The sequence below is a fragment of the Lutzomyia longipalpis genome, chromosome 1 (genome assembly GCF_024334085.1).
Source record: "Lutzomyia longipalpis isolate SR_M1_2022 chromosome 1, ASM2433408v1".
NCBI lineage: Eukaryota > Metazoa > Arthropoda > Insecta > Diptera > Psychodidae > Lutzomyia > Lutzomyia longipalpis.
In genome coordinates, this window is record NC_074707.1 from 21,596,212 (window position 1) to 21,617,208 (window position 20,997).

The 20,997-nt window shown below is 33.9% G+C and overlaps 1 protein-coding gene across 2 annotated transcripts in view; it reads right to left on the reverse strand.

Annotated features, from left to right (window-relative positions):
• The window catches only part of LOC129796979 (neuroligin-4, Y-linked-like), a 78,234-nt gene extending 57,786 nt beyond the window's left edge, over positions 1–20,448 (reverse strand). Inside the window, exons 1-2 of one of the 2 annotated variants that reach the window (XM_055839167.1) lie at positions 20,331–20,443; positions 6,293–6,365 (exon numbers count right to left, since the gene is read on the reverse strand). The gene's annotated coding sequence lies outside the window, so the exon portion shown is untranslated. Of the gene's footprint in view, positions 1–6,292; positions 6,366–20,330 lie in introns of both variants that reach the window. The other variant, XM_055839166.1, reaches the window with a different exon arrangement.
• Between the last annotated feature and the right edge of the window lie 549 nt (positions 20,449–20,997).

Consider the following 20,997-nt stretch of genomic DNA (forward strand, 5'->3'; position numbering starts at 1 on the left):
AGACAAAACATTTTTTTTAAATAGCGAATGCACGTTTTTTCAGTAGAATCGGCCCAGTCGTTTTGTAGAAGTTTATTTGCCACAAACAGACGTTCTTTTAGAGATTAAGTTTAGCCTAGGTCTATCATTCAATAGGATTATAATGGGTTTTACAATAATGACCATTTTAGAAGTCATTATGCTACCCTCATTATTAACTCAATTCAGGTAGATATTCTGCTTGTCTTATTTTAGAAAGATAGTTACAATAAAATATCCAAAAATCTATTCGACCATAACTAATAATATGATATGCTCCCATATTATACCTTCAAGTGCAATTTGCTCACACGTGATTGGGGGCTTAACTAGTACTTTACAAAACGAAACGAAGACGAATAATTTCTTAAAAATTGTTTTTTTTCTATGATGCACTATTGAAAGTAATCTTAAAAGCTGAAAGGTTTGTTTGTGGCACTTGAACTCCTCCTAAACCGATGGGCCGATCTTTATTTTCTCCCAAATTTGCGCGAAGCGCAATAAAACTCCGTGTTTGTTACTATATAAAAAAAACTAGTAAACCTAAGCCCCCAATCACGTGTGAGCAAATTGCACTTGTAGGTATAATATGGGAGCATATCATATTATTAGTTATGGTCGAATAAATTTTTGGATATTTTATTGTAACTTTCTTTCTAAAATAAGACAAGCAGGATATCTACCTGAATTGAGTTAATAATGAGGGTAACATAATGACTTCTAACGGTCATTATTGTACAACCCATTATATCCTATTTAATGAAAGGCATATGGGCTAAATTTAACCTCTGAAAGAATATCTGTCTGTCTGTGGCAAATAAACTTCTGCAAAACGGCTGGGCCGATTCTGCTGAAAAACGTGCATATTATGTATAAAAATATGTATATTGTCCCTATACAAATTCTCTATTAAAAAATATGTTATTTCTCAATGAATTCTTTATTTGACTGAAAATTTGGTTTTTTGTAGGAGATACCTATTAAGAAATACCTATATAATGAATTTTTCCCTGTATCCTTAAAAAAATCAAAATGGCGCCCGAAAATCCCTAAATCGCGGAAAAACTACAAACAATTTAGTCAAACATGAAAATTAAATATTAGATGAACCGAATATAAAAATTCCACCTTCGTTTAGAAATAACTTTTTTTTCTGAAAAAAAAGTACCTAACATTGGTAATTAAAAAAACTTAAAAAATCTCTTTTTTTTTCAAAGAGAAAGATTTTTAAAAATAAAATAATTTCTTAAGGACATTGTTTTTTATTAAAGGCGCTTCGCGCTTGAGGATAATTTTATAAGAAAAGTTCTTAAAGCTATGCAAATTCACAAAAATAAGCGCAGCTCAATTGTGCATTTTTAAAACGAGTCGTCCATCCGCTTCGAATACCTAAAATGCTTCGAAGCTTCGAATATTTCAAAAAGCTTCGAAGCTTCGAATATCTAAAAATTACTCGAAGCTTCGAAGCTTATTCGATTATTCGAATAATCGAAGCATTTTAAAAACGAAGCAGTTCTTTTGCAGTGCTTCGATTTTTTCTCAACACTTCGAAGCATCGAAAAGTTCGATTTTTCGGAGCCCTATTCTATATGTAAGTTTAATTGATTCCAACATTGAGGTGTACAGGATATTCCTGCATATTTTCAATGCACGTAGAAGGATACAATTGTTGGAAAATTGCATTAATGAATTCTAAAAAAAAAAATCAGCATTCACGTTGTAATTGACTGACATGGTTAGAATAAATTTTTTTTAACTTTGTAACATGAGCTTTGGGAAAACTTGAAAAGTTTAGGAAGAAAAGTTGTTTACTTTATGGCCTTCATCAGAATTCTTTGTTATTTTTCTTTCAGGAGGATTTTCATTAAACTTTTTTTTTCTGCCTTTTCTGGATCGTTACTGTTATTTACTCTTTCCCCATTGACATGGTATTTCCTTTCCAGATATAAGATAGAGCAGAGAGTATCCCAAAAATTCTTCAAGAGATATTTTTGTTTAACCTTCTAAGAATGACTTTGGGATGGAGAGTTTTTTTTTGCAGGTAATGTTAAAGGATATAAATCCTCCTATATTGGATTGCGGAAACCTTCCTCGGGAATGCACCATCCTTAGAGAAATTCAATAAGAATCATTGAACTGTGACAGATATCACGTACCAATGTTCCATTGAGTACCCAACAAACCATTGATAGTTGCCTAAACGTTGCGCGGAGTTACACTTACTACAATGCAACCATGCCTAACGGTATATATCTGCGTTGCCTCGAAGTAGATGGTCAATAGATATCTGCGTTGCCGCAACTAGTAATCTCAACGTTGCAAAACTCTGAAATATCCTTTCCCGTATACCGTCTCGCAACTAAAATTTTTTGAAACAAAAATGTTTCAAAAAATATTTCAAAACATTCCGCTGTCATAAATGGAGGGAAATATGGTACACGCCCATAATAATCATATGGCGTCCATATTCCCATCATAATAAATGACAAACTCTAATGGATAATTTATATTATTTAATAATAGAGTTTTTAGATTTTTTCCAAATGAAAAAAAATATGCCATGCGGTTCTACCGTCATGAAATCGCCTCAAAGGAACTTAAATGATGCTCCCATCTCAATTTTCTTAATTTTTTTTACCGAAAATTATTTTTTTTAGGGGTCAAAAATTTAATTTTTTTAATTAATTATTTAAACACAAGTAATGCACCCAACTATCCCTAAGAAAGCCTTCCCACATCATTTTGGGCTCCCAATTGCTCGGAATAATGAAATAAAAATCAACTTTTTTATGCCGTCGGCCATGTTAGACATTTTTTGCAACTCTGAGGCAACGATGCAGCAACCTTTGCAATAACGTTGTAAAATGATTCGGTAGCAACCCACCAGGGCGGCGCTAGTTTTGCTGTTTGTAAACATAAATGAAAGAGACAGACTCATTTTTTTCTATTCCACTCTCTGTCTGTTTTGGGTTATTTCTCGCGATAGACGCGCCCCTTGCGGTGAAAGGCGCAACATAGGCACAAAACGTGCTTGGGTTGCGCCATCATACCCTGATGCAACGTTTAAGCAACTAAATAAATTATATTTAATAAAATTAACAATTTTTGATAAATTATCAATAAAAAATAATTATTTTAGGGATAAATAATGCATAAAACTCATTTAGAGTCCAAAAAAACTTCAATTTCAAGGAAAATTTGTTCTTTTTCGATATATTTTTGCAACTAGCGCAACGTTGATATATACTTTCCTGCAACTATTTTCTAAGTGATTTTTTCAAAGTTAATTATTTTGCTTAAAATTGAGATTTTAGTGTGTTTTTAGGTAAATTATTCTTTGAGAAGTTGTAGAAAAGACTTTAGAATGCAAAAACACTTAAATTTTTCAAGTTATTGAAATAATAAAAAAAATCTTGCAACTTTAGCAACATCGCGATAAAGTATACTGCATCGTTTTCCATGCAACCATATTCGCAACTTTAGCAACTAAGAAGTAAACTCTCTTGCAACGTTGCTTCAGAGTTTCCAAAGTTAAAGTTGCAAGGTGTTTGTTGGGTATTTATTTAAGACATAGGCAGACTTCCAAACGAGTTGGGGTATAGTTGTGAGATAATTCAAGGAGCAGTAGAAATGCTTTCTCCATTGAATACAAAATTTTCGACTTTTTTTTCCCTTAACTAAATGATATTGTGTGGTTTCCTAAAGGAGATATTATATGCACAGTCAATGGCATTTTTTTTCTCACAGTAGCGAGTCATGTTGCAAGAAAGCTATCCGATATTTTGTAATTAAGACGACACCTTACCGAGCTGTTGTCTCAGGGATTAGCTATGAGGGAGAAAAGTATCACAACGAGAATATGGGATTACACTTTAAATTGGCTTAGAGACAATGCGGAATTAATACCCAGAGAAATTTTCCACGTCGGATTACCTGAGCCTAGACTTATTTTGCAAACCACAGAACACTCATATATCTGAGAGAATTGACTCATAAATTTGTCAAAATTTTAGAAGAAGAATTACCTTATAAGTTATATTGTTATATACTACATTTTATCAGATCATAGAATTTCTACAATCCTAAGTCTACATCAGTGATCTAGGTAAAATCGATTGAAGAATATTCACTAATTGAATTTAATTGTTTGTTAATTTGAAAAAAAATTGACGGGCATTAAAATAAAATGCAATCATATTAAAAATCAGGAAGGTAAATTTAAAGGATGCGTTTGACGGAAGTTAAGAAATTGAAGAATAGAAGTATATGATGGAAAAATAGGAAGTGCACGAGAATCGATGTCAAGAGGATTTCACGTTTCGATAGTTGCACTTGATGCAATGTACCAAAGAATTGGGACAACTTTTCTCGTATGATGCAAGAAAGTGTTGCATTTTAAGTGAAAAGGAAGTACATAGCAATCACCGGAAGTTCACAATACTGAAGTTTTAAAATGATGAAAATGGGATAGAAAATGCAAATTATCATCGAGTTGAGTCTTTAGTGTTCTTTTTGCTAATGTTTCACATTCTGTTTTTTTTATTCTTTTGCCTTGATAATTGAGCGTTTGAAAGCTCTTTTTTGTTTAGATTTTAGAATTCTCAACAATTTACTTATTAAATAAATTAAAATTGAGGGGAATTGTCTGGAATTTTATGCTCATATTACAGCTGCTGTAATTATATGCTTTTGAGATCATATCGTTCTTATGAATCAAAATAGTAACCTTTTAAAAAAAAAGCTCTTTTTTCTATAATAACACACGTCCAAGTATGCTTAACAGAGAAATAATTTGAACTTTCCCATAAAAGTTTTCTTTCTCTGCCACCAATTTAATTTTCAGCTGACGCGACGAATTCTTTCTTTTTCCGCCAAATCATTAAATTCTCAATGCAGCTTTGGTCTGATGGGTGAAACATTGCGTCCATGCCATAGAATTTCACTTGAAATATAGGTCGAGCAGTTCCGTCAATATTTTCCTGTGTTCATGCAGAATCATTTAGTATTCTATATTCGTAGCAACACATGTAGTAATTGACTAAATAAAAAAATCATTCAGATATCTTTTTCAAAAGACGTTAAAGACTTGAATGTGTTAATGAAGAAACAGTCATCTCCTTCTTTTAAAAACATACAATATAAAACTTTCATTGGATTTTTTAAAAGAACATTTCTATACAGGAAAACTTTACGAAATTGAAAAATAAAATTTCACTAAAGGGACTAACCATTTTCTACTATTTCAATGATTGAATAAAGAAAATGAATAAACTCATTTTTATTTAAAGTATAACCGAATTGATCAACTCACTAAAATTCTAAAAAGGTCTTAAATAATACAATTGTATCTCCTATTGAACTGTTCATTGAAGTTACAACACAAAACGCGTTAGTGAATAAAATAAAGCTTTGTTGGAATACGAAACTTCCCTAGCGTCTCTGTACATATTCACAAATTTTGCACTGAATTTGTGATGTGACAAATGAGAAATTTCGCATTAAATAAGCAAATATTGGATTTATAAAATCGATTGTGTTTGTGCTAGAATTTCTATATTAGTCTATGTGGTTATATAAAATATTATATTGGAACTTTAGCAATTATGTAAAAACTAATAAAGCATCAAAAGGATGTTATGTAACTAAATCTTGCCAACGCTGAATTTAATAAATTATTTCTTCATCATAAATCATCTTCCTATGTTTATCTACCTTCTCGTTGTGTGATAGAGTTTAGAATTTCAAAGTTCACTTTATATATTTACTCTTGAAAGCTGTGATGCACGAAAATAGAGGAATTGAATTTCCTATATGTGCATTAGCAAATATTTTCTCTCTAATATTTTGCGGTGTTGGTTGACTATAAACTGAGAGATGGACAAGCATAAAAAAGTGTTTCGATACCGAATGCAACGCCATTGTATGTGTAGAATCACATAAAATCCGCCATTTTTCGCTCTCTCATCATCCTCTCGGGAGCTTTGCGGAAAAAAGCTCATCATTGTCACCATATCGCTTATCTCGGCGTCCGGAAAGTGCGCGTCGGATAAAAATGTGGGCGATAGTCGCACATTCAGGAATGAGGGTGATGAAGATTGAGTGCGTCATATGTGAATGGAAGCTATGTGAAGGTGGAAGCTCGAGGGGGTCACACGCATCTTCTAATCTTGTTTCCCTACTAAAAGAGACAGCACGTTCTTATTAATCCTGCTCAAGCGAATGAGACGCGCGCTTATGGTATTGGGATAAATAATAGAAAGAAAACATTACCCACCTTGACTTGGCTTTCTTCCACCCGAATTTATCATTCTCCCATTGGATTCATGTTTAATCCTTAATTTCCTCCACTGAAATTTTTATTTTCTTATACCTTCTCATTCTGAGCATTTGTTCTCTGTGAGATTCACTTCCACAGATAGCAACAGTATGGGTACTTTTTCTCACATAAATTTTAAAATTTCCACTCTGGAACGAAACTTTTGTAATTCACGCCACAGATTTCCCATAGTAGTTCCTTTTCCTTATATGATGTATAGGTGGTTGAATTTACAGAAGTAATCAAAATTAGATTACATTATTAAAGCTCATTATATACTATATGGATTTTAGAACGTTTTGTTCTCGTTATTACATACTTTTATGGTGTTATTATATACATTCCGCATCGTGATATAAAATTTTTAATCTTCTTGCTAATTTTGTTCTTCAAACTTGCTCATTAATTAAAATTCTTCTTCGGTGAATATTACGTGCCTCTTGTGCTTTTCAAAATCAGCATAGCAAATGTTAACATGTGGTATATAACCTGTACAGTGTTGCTAACTCGTGTTTGCTAAAATTTTGGCACATCAGAGATTTTCTATTCTTAAGAAATGCTTTAAGGCATATGGAAAAAATGATGCTAGACACTATTATCACTTTATCATGAAGAAAATTTTATTTCTTTGTTTTCTTTGTTATAATATCTTACTTGGTATATAGATAGATATAACATAAACCCTGCGATATTTTATGTTTAATTGAATTGAGTAAAATTTCCTTTTTAGCATAAGATATATAATTATAAGAATTCTACAAATCATGAAAGTAAATTGAACTTGGACAAAAGAATTATGTAAGAATGCCTGGTAAAAGTTTCAATGACCTTCAGATCTAAAATTCACATTATGTACACACTTTTGACGGTAAGGAGCAGTGAATGGGCAATGGGGGAGGTTAGGAAGGGAGGAGTTTCCGGCCCTAACGAATGGGGATGAATGGAAACAACCAGAACAAACAAAACAATGAGTGACACAACAACGTAGAAATTGTTGCGGTAAATAGGTCAGAGAGATAATTGTGGGTGTTGTGTTTTTCATTAACCAAATTGCTGCCTCTTTATGCAGAGTTTATTAGAGAATATGTAGCCTCATAGTATCCGGCTTTCCGTATCCGGACCTTAAAGAAGGGGACTCTTTAGTTTGCCAAATAAGAAAAAGAACCGCATAAGTTAGAGTTGGGTGGTATGGGAGGAATAAAAGAAAAACACGCTACGTTTGCTATACATCAAATTAACTTTAACTTCAAACAGTGGCAATTCCTTCCCTAACTCGAGGCCCTCGTGTGTGTATATACCATATTTTGCTAGAGTGGGGTTGGAGCTTAGTGAACTAATTTGAATCCAAGCCACAACTGTGGCATTATTCATGTGAGAAAAACACTTTTCTCTCCTTTTTGGAAAATTAGACCCCTCTTGGGCTATCTCATTATCGCATACAAATTTTATGCTATTCCAACTTTGATCTCACGATCTCACCCCTTTGTTGTTCGTAGTAATATTTCTGCGCTTAGAATCCCCTAAATGAGTGTGTCATACATTTTAAGTAGGTACTTAAATAATGCTATACGAATAATTTTCAAACCTTATACCCCTATCGATTAGTTCCATGACTGGAAACCCGCAAATTCACTTTGATATTGATTAAGTGCTAAACGATTTGTTGCGTACACTTTAGCTACACCATCTAATAATTAACCAAATAATTGTTATTCTGTTAAGCAAAGCCAGTGTGCTAATAAGAATACCTATAAATTAAAATATAAATGATAACATTTCTGGCAATTATTAGAAATGAGAATAAATTTTTGAATCATTCTACATTTATTCCAACAAAATGTTTATAATTTAATAACATGTAACTATCTACATACATAATTATATCTAATTAACATATTAATTTGTCAGTGTCGTGAAATCCATTAAAATTCATAAATTATCTGTGAATGAGAAAAGCGTTGCACAAGGAAAACTTTATCATTTCTATTGTGTATGAATTTCTTTCATTTTGATGCAATTTTGGAGTTTTCTTAGAGGAACTTTACCAAGAAATAGAGGGAGAGAGACCGACTTTGGAAAGCATTGTGTGTGAAGGTAAAGTTTCATATTCACAGCATGTCCCAAAAGTTCAATTAACTCAACTTGAAGATCATTTGTTTTCGTATAGTCATATTGGAAAACAAAATAAACTTCATTGCATTGCAAATTTCACGTGGGCATAATATGTACCACTATGTGTTTGTTTAGAAATTGCATATTGTGAATACCCTGGGGAAAAGCCAATAACATCACATGTATGTATCATACACATCATAAATAACAGACGTATCCTACAGAAAGATTTATAATCCATAGTTTATGAGTCTTTCCCACATAACTTATTAGTTTTATATATACTATTTCGATATTTTACCGGATATTAACTCAATTTCTCTAGATTTATCACGTTCTAAAGATACAACGTAAATGATTTGTTTTATGCTTATATATTTAAAAAAGTTAATTATCTGACCCTTTGAGTATTTTTCACAGTTTAATCAGTGAATTTAATTAAATCTTAACGCCTTCCTAAAAGACAAAATCTTTTTTTGTCAAGGTATGTAGCATAGTTAGGAACATACGTACATTTCATCTTATATATGTATGTACATATACATATAGCATTAGATACTGATTCCCATCTGATGATTTATCGATCGCCTTTCACTGAGTGCGTAGTCGATTGAGGAAAAGTTTGTGAGGACAACGAGAAGCACGTTCTCTTAGTGAAGAATTTGTAGGTAATAAAGAAAGTCTTGTCTCCCTTTTTTGGCAGAACACAAACAATTTAGGTGTGGGCAGAGTAAGGGGAAAATGAGAGAGAAAAGTAAAGAAAAGGAAAATCATTAAAATGAAAATGTTTGTTTTGTGAACATTTTCGGCAACATAAATAAGGATTGTGCTCTGTGTATCTTCTTCTAACTTTTCGATTTTAACATGATGCTAATGAACGGATTGTGGATAAATGTTGATGAGCTTACACAACAAATATTCATGTCCTCCCATCTACCACACGCTAAAATTTATGTTTTACACAAGATTTTCTTAATAAGATGCTCTAGCACCATCGTAAAAGCCTTTTACTATTTGTAGTCAAATCGACAGGATGCATTGAAATGAATTGAATTTTGCAACATTGTTAAATGAGAAAAATTTGCACTCAATCGTATCCATAAAATTACCATTTTCCACCCTTTTCATCTCACTTGAGAGTTTAGAAACTCTCAATGCTGGTAAAGTTACTATAATATGTAAAAAAAAATGGACCAACACAGTTAATTTAAGTGGCCAGTGATATCTGCAAAATTTATGATAGCTTTAAATATTTGTGTTATATATTATTTTAACGTTTCGCAATAGAGGAAGACTTTACCTGAATCACGCAATTCACTTGTATATACAAAAAGAAAATTATGCTTGCATAAAGACACTTTGAGAGAAACCTGTACATAATTTATGTCGTAATCCTTTGATAGAATGGATAGAACAGTCGTAATCAAACTGCATATATGATGACCTTTCGCACACCTCGGTACAAAATCCCCTTCTCTTGCTTGGATGAAGGAGTTAAAATTTTCACATCATAAATACGCGATGGTGGACTTAAGTATAATGTAGGTACATACATATACCTACCTCGTTCAGTCAATTTTCCGGAGATTCACTTGAAAGGGATGAAATATTCACCGTGACATCTCATTCCGCCTGTGCCAGTATGTGAACTGCCTGGGTGGAGGAAAGTTTAACAAAAACGCAATGGTGAAAAATTCACCTTTTCCAGCGGTTCCAGGAGGAGACAAAAAAAATTATTCAATCGTGACGTCGAGACTACAAATTACAGTCAGTGTTCCAATTTACACCCCCATCATGAAAGTGGCTCCACCGTGAATGGGAACGAATTGAATAGGACGAGGGATGCGATGGGTGCGGAGCAACAAAAAAATCGACCCCGGAACCCGAGTTTTGTTCCCTCTTACCTATTCTATACTATAAGTTCTTTCTCTCTTCCTCTCTCTCACTCACGAAAACGAATGAAAATCCAAACAATTACTGTGTGAGCACGAAACGTTTTCATTCCAAGTGAATTCAATAGTATTTGGTACCAGGGTAAAAGAGAGAAATGAAATTCTACTATATACACCCACCACTTCCAGAAATCTCCTTTCATTGCCCACAATTTTCCATTAAGCTGGATGAAAAACGTGAAATTAACAAAATACACAATAATCTCCTTTTCATGTGCAGATGGGCTCCTCATGGGGTATAATGAATATATGTATGTATGCTGTATAGGTTTTTATATATACATAGGTACTTACAGACGTTTGTTGAAAATTCTCTTTTTCATATGTATTTTATATATTGCAGACGAGTGGAAAATCTATTTGAATTTATTTAATTATTGTCGCAAAATTTATTCTCCTACGAAAGTTCTGCGTTGTAAACAATTATCGTAGGAATAATAAAACAATTCATCAGAGTAGTGTAATATGTCGTGCATAAACGGAAATTTCAGACAATGAGACAGATGATAGTTATCATTCGAAACAAATAAAATTGCATTTCTTTTTGTTTTTATGCTAAGATATTTTTCCTGGAAAGTGGAAAATGAGCTGTATTTCCATAACAACAATTGTCTTGGCATGAAGAAAAGCTCGATTTTGCTGAGTATATAGTGTTTAAGAAAAACGCCGAAAATTTAGTTTTATATCTCCTACAGATTTCTTGAAATTCTGGATCAAAATCTTCTAGGTCTAAAATAAAATTATTAGAAGAAATTCTTTAAAACAAGCCAAAGTTTATAAAATTTTTTCGAGCTCACAAGGGAATAGATATGATGATACATTTAAGAGTACGGAATGGCTTGAAATTTTCACCAAATATTGTTTACAATGTATAGAAACCCTGTGTTAAGGGTTTTTTTCTACAGATCCGTAGTTTAATAGTTATAATTAATTAAATTTTCCCATATAAAATTCATTTTGGGAGAGCAAAGCGCTGGAGAGAAACGCAAGAGAGAGAACTGCGCGCGCGTCTGTGTGAGTGAGTAGTGGTGAGCAGTTCTTTGCCCGTGCGCTCGCTACTTACCACTACTCACTCACACAGACGCGCGCGCAGTTCTCTCTCTTGCGTTTCTCTCCAGCGCTTTGCTCTCCCAAAATGAATTTTATATGGGAAAATTTAATTAATTATAACTATTAAACTACGGATCTGTAGAAAAAAACCCTTAACACAGGGTTTCTATACATTGTAAACAATATTTGGTGAAAATTTCAAGCCATTCCGTACTCTTAAATGTATAACCTTCCCTTGTCAGTGATCGGTGATTCAGTATTAATGACAATAAAATTGTTGGTTTGACTATCAATATGTTACTAGGAATGTATCGTTACTAAAATCATAAAATAACAAATATTATATATGTATGTATAGTGTATACATTATATTATGTACGACGAAAATTTTACAAAAAAAAAAAAATGTGCATGAGACATTGCTAGGTAACATTTAAATTCAAGACACACTGTAATATGAATAACAAGGCAACAATGATTATGATGATGATGAGCTTGGGGCTAGCACGTGGCAGGGAGAGAATGTTTGAAGCACTGACTGTGAGAATAATGGTTGAGATAGCTCAGCAATTGCCACGGGATGCCCCCTGTCGCGCGAGTGTATCCTCAAACACGACGCGATTTGGGGGTGATGTGATGGGGGCAGAACCAGAGTTTCTGCCCCATCCTAGAGAGTCAGTTGAGTGATCCACGCCAAGGCAAACACCCCGAATCATGTGTGTGTATGTATGTGGATAAACACTCGAGAGAGGGATTGTTTCACCTGATGCGGATGAGGAAGATGCCATGGCAGAGCCGATTTTCACATTCGATTTCCGCCTTCGCCGCGTATATAGCCCAAAGTTGTGATTGAAAATTGAAGAAAAATATACGACTCACAGCAGTTTGATCCCCACACTGTTGGTGTTTTCATTCCACATCATTTCGCAGCCAAATAAACGTGAGCTAGTGAGGAATCCACTCGTATAGCGAAAAGTGGGTCAACAGCGGCAGAATTCCATCTCAGAGATTTCATTTCTTTACAACCACGCCGGATAATCTTATGAATGTCGAGTAAAATCATCTTTTCGTAGACAAGGGTTATGCATTCCTAGTGAAGCAATTTAAGAGCAAATAGTTTCAATTTGCAGTGCTATTCGTTAAACAATCCAATGCACAACACAATGCGACGCATCCCACTAAGAAAACTGAGTTGAGTGGGCTTCAGAGCAGTTTCTCTCAAAGTTGTCTACATGAGAGCAGTTTCCTATTGATTCCGATGCTTTGAGAAGCAATTTAGTCGCATTGATTATTGTTGTCCCAAAGGCACTTCGGGGTAATGATAGTAATTAGCGGGTGGGTGAAGTGCGATGGAGCGATTGTTTCATCGAAATTACAGTGTCAGATGTCAATGGGATTCCTTCTTCTCTGAACTCCACGTAATTTTCCTCAAAGTAACAAATTATAAAATGTTCTTCATTCGTTGAAAAATTTATTCAAAAACAATTATTTTTGAGTCTCATTATCGCGTATTATGGAGAATTTTGAGAGGTTTTCGTAATTAACATGAAGCCACTCATTTCCGGTAAAGAGATGTATTAATCCGAACATAAGCTTTTTTTTTTTTACTAAAATCATTAAAGCACGAGGTTTTTGAGCTTTAATGAAACTCTTTCTACATTATTATGTATTTTTCTTTTAGAATCTCTAACAGTAATTCTTTCAGGCACTACAAAAACAATTTCATCAATTTGACACCACTTTATGCCAACAATTCACAATCTACGAATTTGGTTTTCCATTGTTCAACTACTTTTCAACCACAAGAAATGCATTCATGCACAGAAAGATTGCAAAAAAAATGAGGCAAAAAAAAACAAAAAGCAATTTAAAAGTTTCTTTTGCAGACAAATTTTTCTTCGCGAGCTGCCTCATCCCATTGTTCGCATTCTTTCAATTACAACTCGTCCTTTACTTACAATTCGGTATCCCTTTTCAATCTCCCACACTTCGCCCGAATTAGTTGGTGTTCCACTTCGTGGCCAACACCAAGTATTGTAATCGTCGGAAAAACCGACCACCTCAGATCGGGCTCAAACTTGGTATGAGCACGTTTTAGACATCCCACATTACGAAAATGGTGGTGGAAAATTTTTGATCCGGCCGGCCTGCCGGCCTGCCGTCCGGGACTCTAAACTTTGCCTTATATCTCGAGAACGGTAACAGATAGAGACTTCGGGTTTAAAGTTTTCTATAGAAATGTGGGTGTAAATTTTCATTTTTTCGCAATTTCAAAATCCAATATGGCCGCCGTCCGCCATTTTGAAATACTGTCAACCACTTCCCTTACAGCTAGAGGTCTGAAATTTTAGTATGTTGTAGAGCTCAGTGAGACGTTTTCATCGACTATTCATACTTGAAAATCGGTCAAGCGGTTTAGCAAATATGGCGGCCTAAAGCAAAAAGTGTTTTTTCAATATAATTCGAGAACGGCTTGACTGATTTTGACGATCTTGGTATCAAATGAAAGGTTTTAAGAAGCCCTACAACTGTCTAGAACATTCCAAGTTCCAAAAACATCCGCAAGAGGCGCTAAAATCAAAAACAAAAATTGCCTAACTTTAAGGGGCAATATCTCCGAATTCCCATTATGCAAATCTTTTAAATTTTGATATGTTGTAGCCTGACTCAATATCTTTCACCAGTCCAAAAATGAAGAAATTCTATGTCGCCGTTTAGAAGATATCGCAGTTAGAAAAATTCTTGAATTTGAAAAGTTCTAAGAGCCATATCTCCTGAACTGCTTGTCCGATTTTGCTCAACTTGGTATCAAATTAAAGGTTTTGCAAAACTCTACAACTTTCTAGAACATCAGAAACCTATAGAACTATTCCTTCAGGATAAAAAATGCCAAAAACTGTTTTGGTGAAACAAAAATCCGCCATTTTGTTTTCTAGTGGTGACCTTGAAATGTATCGAAACATATGTCAGATTATAGCTTATTTCAATAGCTTTCCATAACTAGTCAAGAAATTTCTGTAGGCCTTATAGAACCAGAGATATAACCATTTTTTGCATCAAATTACTGAAGTTCACAAAAAAAATCACCTTTGCTTACTAATACTGCTCACAAATAGTATTACAACGCATAAACAAACTTCTATACGTTGTGGGACACCAACTCTTATAACTGGACGCGTTATGATTGACTTTCCTACACAAATCTAATTACAACCAACTTCTGGTGAAAAATTTCTACCATTGAGAAATCTCACTTCACGTGCGAATTGAAATTCTGCATCTCAAATGAGGGCTGCGAATGAGGAATGAATAAAAAAAATCTGATAAATGTCTACTTCTGCAGCGAGATTCTCACTCAAAATTCACATCCTTCCCGTATAAGTGTTGAATTTGATTTTTTTTGCACCGCGCGCGGCTTCAATTGAGGCACCAATTAAATCAGTATTTTGCAAAAAAAAACTCCTGGGTTCAATTTGCAGAACAATTTTATCCAGATTTTCCAACAAATTGTCTGTTTGGGCCATTATAGTGCATCAAATTTATTTAGATTGTTTTTTTTCTGTTCATATATTTCATTTTCACACAAATTAATAGGTAGATGCACTCTTCACCCCCAATTTGCACACAAAGCATCTATTGTACGTGTATTTGGTGCCATGCCAGTTATAAATCTGTGATGTGATGCATCCTCTCTCTCTCTATATGAATATCCCATTGAAAAGCATTAATTCCATTTGACTGATTAAAATTGTTTTTATTTATTTTTTTTTCAGGTTGCAATTAAATTCGGCGGAAGTGATGCAGGTACAGAGGATGGATTTGCAGTGATCAGAGTAATTCTATCCCACATTGTTGCCATTTATGGATAAAAATTGTGGGAAAAGTGCAGGACAGTCGTGAGTGGAGAAATATTCTTGGACAGAATGGCCATATAGGATTTCCATGAAATGAGACGCAGGATTTTGGGTGTGGCATAAGGAACCCCAAGATGTGGCGACTGCCGCTCGTATGGACTCTGATTTCTCTCGTCCATCTTACATTATGCTCCTCTGAGAATCTGTACAGAAACGCTCGGCTAAATCCCAGGATCGTCCAGACTCGTCATGGGCGTCTCCAGGGACTTATCCTCCCACTGGATTCCTTCAAGTTCCTCAAACCAGTTGAAATTTACCTGGGAGTTCCCTACGCAACACCACCGACCAAGCTCAATCGGTGAGTCAATTTAGTTTCTCACATCTTTCCAAGAAAAAGTCACAAAGTTTTAATTAACATACAACTCAATAGACTTCTTTTTTGTAAAGTTTTAATTTCTAGGGAAGCGTATTTAGACGTTGATATGAATGAATATTCTCTTCATCATTAAATTGAGATTTTTTTTAATTGGAAAATTTCTATCGCTTTTCCTTACACGTGTTTCTTATTCATTAATTTAGTATATTTATAAGATTTGATACAAGTTTCCTGATTTTTTTGGAGAGAAGTATCTTGACTTGATTTATCCATATGGATCTTTGACCTCTCGAGTTCATTCTGTCATCAACAAAACTCTTATAAATCATGAGTCCAAAAGTTCGTGGCCGCCCAAAGGTTTTCCTTCAATTTCATCAAATGATTGAAAGTGTTTTTGAGGTCAGATTCACTAGCTGATTCCTTCTTTGCCTACCTTTAATGTTTGATGCAATTCCTATAGAATGTACAACTGAGGCTCTGGGGCTCATTGGGCGTCTTGTGATCCAAAGAGAATCAATTGGCATTGAGAGGCAATCCAATTTCACAAATTCGTGGAAACATCTAACAAATAAAAACATTGTGTGACGCTCCATTACGCCATCGCCAAATGCCATAAATCCCACAGCCACATCTCATCGTCTCGCTCCATAAGCTCCTTCCTAGGAGCGCTTCTAACTTTCACCCAAGTGGGTGGCTTTCCGGTGCATCCTGTCATGCTTCCAAGTTCCTCCCCCCTCCAAGAGCATGCGGCGTTGACAATTTCGCGATGCATCTTTGCCTGTTTAAGACTTTCCGGTGTCGAAGGAAGATGCTTCATTGGCAATTTATACAACTTTCTCAAGAACATCCGAATTTAACATTGCACGCACACCTTGAATACAACTGATGAATCAAATTATTACAACTCAACGATAAAATCATTATTACGTTGAATAATAATTTTCAAATCGTTTGCACGTTACCATTACCTATACATATACATAGTGTGTATATAACAATTTTTTTTTTCTATTTTTGACGTACTGTACATCAATATTTTTCAAGCTGTTTAACAAAAGAGAAAAGAATTAGAACATTATCCATCTTCTCGTCAAGTGTGCTCTTGGTGCTTTTAGCGTGTAGAAAGGAATTTCATACACAGAAAAAAAAACATTGTTCCTTTTTTTGCAAATGCTTTTAAATCCAAGAACGGAAGGGGATTGAAACTCCGTATTTGGCCAAAAATCATTTTTCACAAGCGCCACACAAGATTAATGGTCACTCACATAATATATACAATACTTTTGGGAGACATACTACTTCTTCTTTCCATATTTTAAATTGTTCACTATATGAAAATCTTCAAGTCGGAATATATCGATTAAGAGAATATAAGAAGTACTTTTTATATAAAATGCAATAAACAAGTACCTACTTTACATTCTTTTCTAACAAGTTCTAGGTAGGTATATAAGTGATCTAATTGCAAAATCGCGTAGATCATTTAGTGCACAGTTCCAAAAATTATACGAAAAAGACCATTTTAAGGGATACTTTAATAAGATCTGACTGAAAAATTCACTTTAGTTAAGTATTATTTCTGCATGAATTTTTACAATTAACAACCTAAAGTCGGCCATCGAATGTGTGCTTCGATGAGCTTTTCCGTGTCCGTGCACGGTTCTTAATTGAATCCCTCAACATATGGTGCCACCGACCGGCACGATATTTGGTTCTCTATGAGAGATTCACGAGGAGCATCGTCGGGAATTGTTTTCCAATTTACTTTCTGGCGTTAGGTACTCAAAAATCCATTTGTGACCCCGTCTTGTCTCATCACTTCGGTGAGCCCTGCGCACGTGTTAATTGTAAATCAGTGTCAAATCATGACGGACAGTCGGTCTGAGAGATATTAATTCAAGCAACAAAGGAGTCCTTCTGGAAGTGACATCGATGGACTTCCACAATATTAAGTAGGTCGTCATTCTTCACATGATAAAGAAATTTAAATTTGAAGGGACTTTCCAGAAATTGGGAGTCATTTTATCTCTCATTTTCATGTTAATTTGTTCCTCCTTCAATCATTCTTCTCATGTCCTGCTCAATTTCTATAATTTAATGGTAGAGCTTATTCATAAGAATGAATCTCAAGTTAAATTCAAACATTTTCCTTAATATTGCTGAATAAAATTCTCACGGGATGCACTTTTAATTGATTGTTTAATTCTAATTTAATGAGACAATGATTGATGATATTTTTGGGAAGCACATGAGAAAACACTATGGTGCAGAGCTGCTTCTTATATATTGTACATATACCTATGATTAATATTATGACGTTCTATATTCAATTGTACCAAAAGATTGCTTTTGTGGGAAGATGCTATATCTCATTCAAAATAGTATACGATTACGTATGTAATTAAAACCACACGTCAGCTTTATGAGATATGCTTGAAATGCAATGAAAATTCATTTTGGTAATTAATTACAACTTAAATTGTCGTACTCTTTCTGAATGAGAATGAGAACAATCCTTCCACACAGGGTAGAATTACAAACTATAAAAAATGATGAGAGTTTTTCTTATATAATCATCCTAAGCACAAGTCTGAGAAATGTAATAAAAGTTTTATTTTTCTATTTCTCTGGAATTGTTTCTGAAAAAAAATCTTTCTATAGACATTCTGTATTATTCTTTGAGAATACTTCTTCGTAAGTTAATGTACACAGAATATTCTTAATGTGCAAATTATCATTAAATAAAACACGAAATAGACGAGATATAATTCACATCATTCTTCACAATTTTTTATTCAAGTTACTTTTATTCAATTTAATTCAGAATTGTATATAGTATGCAACACTAGGAAATCTATATAAATTACTGAATGGCAAACATTTGTCTCACTAAATCCTGTTATTTTTGCTCCACTAACTTTGAACACTTTATATTCTTTTATCATTGTTGCTTTGCATATATTTTATGTAAAAGAACATAATAAAATGGATGAATCTATTGCATAATATATACACTAGAAATATTTACAAACGATACATAAAAGAGAACGTGAGAGAAGGATAAACATTTTGATTACATCCTGAATGTATCCTATTGATAAATTTATTTGTTACCCCTACATTTTTAATAATAGAATTTTGTAATCGATCAACTAAAATTGGTTTTGAATATTAAATAAAAGCATGAGAACAAAAAAATTATTAAACTATTTTTTTTTCTTACTAAACAATTCAAAAGATCTTAAATATTATGTAAGAGGTATAGGTTCGATGGACTCTATAGTAAAACTTTATGAGTTTACGCACCATAGGAAAATGCAAACAGCAAGCTTGCCCCTTCCTGTAAAATGGTTATGTTGTGCGGTGAAAATTAATGAGAACTAACACCTACAATGAATACTTAGAGGTGGTATAAAGTGTTCGTGAATGGAATATTAATACACACTGTGAGGCTTTTATGTAATTCACCAATTCGCAATTAAGTCAATCATCTCTCCCATCCGTAATAAACTCTCAATTAAAGGAAGGATTTCTCATAAGCTACACCGCATTCCTTTGGGGGCCTCTCCAAGGGCTCTGAAGCAATTAAAAAGGATACCTTCTGATTTATGGCAAATATATTTCTCAATATGATACCCTATCAACGAGACCAATCTCAAGTTAACGCCCTGAATGTAAGTGTTTGAGGAATTTGGGAATGGGTATGTTCAGGTTACCGTCATTGATCTAATGATAAATGTGGGAGAAATGATTAATCTTCCCCCGTTTAATGACGAAATCCCTCGGTGAAAGCATGAAGTTTATTTGCTATTTTATTGTTCTTTGGAAACCAAACTTGTCCCAAAAGGCGAGAAACTTTCAGCTGAATTATTAAGTGTGACTTTTTTCTATTTAGTTATACATAGACTATTGCAATAAAATTCCTTCCTCATGGAATATTTAATACTTTATGCGTCACACTGTGAGTGTGATATTGACACATGTTCTATGTTTTATTGCTTGCTCTTGATAAGAAAAAAAATAACACTGAAGCGATACATTTAGAGAAAATTGACGGGAAAATTTATTGCACTTTCAATGAAAGAAGCGTATACAAGACGGAGTACATGGTAACAAGATATAAAAGTCACAATTTATAAGGAAAAGTGAATAGAAGAGTCTCTAACCATGGAGACAAATACACGCCATGGGAAGCTATATCCATAAATTTTAATCGACCACTTTTCCTACACACCCACACACACATCAACCCCATAAGCAAAGTATGTGCATTTGTTGGGAAAGGACACGTCGTGTGGAAAAGTGTATGGGCTTGAAATATTTCATGAATATGGGCAGAAAATTCAATAAACCCCTCCCCCACTTCTCATGTAATTATTCAGAATATAATCTGAATGGTGTGTGGAGTATCCAGAAAAATGAGTTTGTACAGTCTGATGGGAAAATTTATTTTGTTTAAATTTTTAAAGTTAACCTATTTTCACATATAACGATTTATTATCCTTCTTTATGTAACGGAAAGATATTTGATGCCACATAGCTAATAGAAAAAAATGCATATTTTATATATTTTAAAATCATACAAATTACGCTTGTTTGATTATTCTTCGTCTATATAATATACACTAAACAAAAAAAAAAGTTTTACATACTTTGAATAAGAATAGAGATCAATTCACTTCTCTTCCTTCAGGAAAACTTAATGCAATATTCACATAGGTACCTTCGAGCGCTTTTTCAATCCACAATCGTATTTCTCTGCTTCCTCTGGCTATACTTATAGTCACACAAGTCCCAATCCGCAAAATATGACTAAATTCGTAATAATACGGTAATATGACGGTCATAAATGTAACGTTGCCAGGACTGAAGAAAATTACTGTCATATTACTGCAAAATAACTATAGTTTTTGGAATGAGTCACAATTACTACATCAGGACGTTATTATTACGAAGTAATTTTTACTTTCAAAATGTTACTGTCATCTGACGGTAATTTGACTCTGTAATTGTTACTGGTTATTAGTACAGTCATCTGACAGTAATTTGACCTGGTAATTTTAACGTTATAGCGACTACGAAGAATTACTGGATTGTTACTGCGGGAGTCGCGCGAGTAATATGCGCGCCGGTCATATTACGGTCATTATTATAGGAATTATGACTCCCGCTGCAAACTATCAAAACATAATTTCTCTATAAAATAAAGGGATGAATTTGCCTAATTTATGCGCTTTACATAAGCTTTAGATGCATAGAAAGACTTTGGAATTAAGAATTCAGTGCCTCTAAAGAAAAAATCCGGTTAAATTGCTCAAC